This window comes from Bison bison, unplaced genomic scaffold (genome assembly GCF_000754665.1).
Source record: "Bison bison bison isolate TAMUID 2011002044 unplaced genomic scaffold, Bison_UMD1.0 scf7180017864302, whole genome shotgun sequence".
NCBI classification, from domain to species: Eukaryota; Metazoa; Chordata; class Mammalia; order Artiodactyla; family Bovidae; genus Bison; species Bison bison.
The window spans coordinates 6,831,909-6,835,478 of record NW_011494874.1 but is presented as its reverse complement, the minus strand read 5'-3'; positions in this window follow the sequence as shown (position 1 = coordinate 6,835,478).

Genomic DNA, 3,570 nt, shown 5'->3' with positions numbered 1-3,570 from the left:
GAGGTATGCCTGTATTGCTATGAACTTTCCCTTTAGGACTGCTTTTACAGTGTCCCACAGGTTTTGGGTTGTTGTGTTTTCATTTTCATTAGTTTCTATGCAAATTTTGATTTCTTTTTTGATTTCATCTGTGATTTGTTGGTTATTCAGCAGCGTGTTGTTCAACTTCCATATGTTGGAATTTTTAATAGTTTTTCTCCTGTAATTGAGATCTAATCTTACTGCATTGTGGTCAGAAAAGATGCTTGGAATGATTTCCATTATTTTGAATTTACAGAGGCTAGCTTTATGGCCCAGGATGTGATCTATCCTGGAGAAGGTTCCATGTGCACTTGAGAAAAAGGTGAAAGTCATTGTTTTGGGATGAGATGTCCTATAGATATCAATTAGGTCTAACTGGTCTATTGTATCATTTAACGTTTGTGTTTCCTTGTTAATTTTCTGTTTAGTTGATCTATCCATAGCTGTGAGTGGGGTATTAAAGTCTCCCACTATTATTGTGTTATTGTTAATTTCTCCTTTCATACTTGTTAGCATTTGTCTTACATATTGCGGTGCTCCTGTGTTGGGTGCATATATATTTATAATTGTTATATCTTCTTCTTGGATTGATCCTTTGATCATTATGTAGTGACCGTCTTTGTCTCTTTTCACAGCATTTGTTTTAAAGTCTATTTTATCTGATATGAGTATTGCTACTCCTGCTTTTTTTTGGTCCCTATTTGCATGGAAAATCTTTTTCCAGCCCTTCACTTTCAGTCTGTATGTGTCCCCTGTTTTGAGGTGGGTCTCTTGTAGACAGCATATGTAGGGGTCTTGTTTTTGTATCCATTCAGCCAGTCTTTGTCTTTTGGTTGGGGAATTCAACCCATTTATGTTTAAGGTAATTATCGATAAGTATGATCCCGTTGCCATTTCCTTTATTGTTTTGGGTTTGAATTTATACACCGTTTTTGTGTTTCCTGTCTAGAGAATATCCTTTAGTATTTGTTGGAGAGCTGGTTTGGTGGTGCAGAAGTCTCTCAGCTTTTGCTTGTCTGAGAAGCTTTTGATTTCTCCTTCATATTTGAATGAGATCCTTGCTGGGTACAATAATCTGGGCTGTAGGTTATTTTCTTTCATCACTTTAAGTATGTCTTGCCATTCCCTCCTGGCTTGAAGAGTTTCTATTGAAAGATCAGCTGTTATCCTTATGGGAATTCCCTTGTGTGTTATTGTTGTTTCCCTTGCTGCTTTTAATATTTGTTCTTTGTGTTTGATCTTTGTTAATTTGATTACTATGTGTCTTGGGGTGTTTCACCTTGGGTTTATCCTGTTTGGGACTCTCTGGGTTTCTTGGACTTGAGTGATTATTTCCTTCCCCATTTTAGGGAAGTTTTCAACTATTATCTCCTCAAGTATTTTCTCATGGTCTTTCTTTTTGTCTTCTTCTTCTGGGACCCCTATGGTTCTAATGTTGTAGTGTTTAATATTGTCCTGGAGGTCTCTGAGATTGTCCTCATTTCTTTTAATTCGTTTTTCTTTTTTCCTCTCTGATTCATTTATTTCTACCATTCTATCTTCTAATTCACTAATCCTATCTTCTGCCTCTGTTATTCTACTATTTGTTGCCTCCAGAGTGTTTTTCATTTCATTTATTGCATTATTCATTATATATTGACTCTTTTTTATTTCTTCTAGGTCCTTGTTAAACCTTTCTTGCATCTTCTCAATCCTTGTCTCCAGGCTATTTATCTGTGATTCCATTTGATTTCAAGATTTTGGATCAATTTCACTATCATTATTCGGAATTCTTTATCAGGTAGATTCCCTATCTCTTCCTCTTTTGTTTGGTTTGGTGGGCATTTATCCTGTTCCTTTATCTGCTGGGTATTCCTCTGTCTCTTCATCTTGTTTAAATTGCTGAGTTTGGGGTGTCCTTTCTGTATTCTGGCAGTTTGTGGAGTTCTCTTTATTGTGGCATTTCCTCGCTGTGTGTGGGTTTGTACAGGTGGCTTGTCAAGATTTCCTGGTTAGGGAAGCTTGTGTCAGTGTTCTGGTGGGTGGAACTGTATTTCTTCTCTCTGGAGTGCAATGAAGTGTCCAGTAATGGGTTATGAGATGTCTATGGTTTTGGGGTGACTTTCGGCAGCCTGTATCTTGGAGCTCAGGGCTGTGTTCCTTTGTTGCTGGAGAATTTGCTTAGTATGTCTTGCCCTGGAACTTGTTCGCCCTTGTGTGGTGCTTGGTTTCAGTGTAGGTATGGAGGTGTTTGATGGGCTCCTGTCAATTAATGTTCCTTGGAGTCAGGAGTTCCCTGGAGTCAGGGTTTGGACTTAAGCCTCCTGCTTCCAGTTATTGGTCTTGTTTTTACAGTAGTTTCAAAACTTCTCCTTCTATACAGCACCATTGATAAAACATCTGCATTAAAGATGAAAAGTTTCTCTACAGTGAGGGTCACCCAGAGAGGTTCACAGTGTTACATGGAGAAGAGAAGAGGGAGGAGGGAGTTAGAAGTGACCCAAATGAGATGAGGTGGAATCAATAGAGGAGAGAGTGGGCTAGCCAGTGATCACTTCCTTATGTGCACTCCACAACTGGACCGCTCAGAGATGTTCACAGGGTTATACAGAGAAGAGAAGAAGGAGGAAGGAGACAGAGGTGGCCAGGAGGATAAAAGGGGGGAATGAAAAGGAGGGAGACAGATCCAGCCAGTAATCAGTTCCCTAAGTGTTCTCCACTGTCTGGAACACACAGAAATTCACAGAGTTGGGTAGAGTAGAGAGGGGTTAGGGAGGAGACACAGGCGACCTGGTGGCGAAAAAGGAGGGTCCAAAGGGAGAGAGAGCAGTTAAGCCAGTAATCTCGCTCCCTAGTGAAAAATGGGTACTGAAGATTGGGTTCTTAAAGGTACAGAATTGGTAACAGATACATAAAAGCAAAAATCAAAAATCTAGAGTAGAGTTTGGAATTTCAAAAATATGATGTTAAAGAAAAGAAGAAAGGAAAGAAAGAGAGAAAAAACGAACAAACAAAAACAAACAAGGTCACAAAAATTATAAAGAAAATATAGGTACAAAATTGATAACTAATACCAAAAAGCAAAAGTTAAAAATCTAGAGTAGAGTTTGGAATTTCAAAAATACAATGTTAAAAAAAAGAAGAAGAAAAAGAAAGAGAGAAAACAAACAAACAAACAAAAACAAAGTCACAAAAATTATAAAGAAAATAGTTACAAAATTGATAACAAATACCAAAAAGCATAAATTAAAAATCTAGGGTAGAGTTTGGAATTTCAGATATACAATGTTATATAAAAGAAGAGAAAGAAACAGAGGGGAAAAAAAAGTCACAGAAATTATTTAAAAAAACTATAGGTACACAATTGATAACAAATACCAAAAAGCTAATATTAAAAATCTAGAGTAGAGTTTGGAATTTCAAAAATACGATGTTAAAGAAAAGAAGAAGAAGAAAAAAAAACAAGGTCAAAAAAATTATAAAAAATGTATATATGAAGTTTGTGTTAAAAAAATAGGGTCTCTTTTTTTTTGCAAAGTAATAGGTTATAAAAGTGAAAATTAAAGGAAT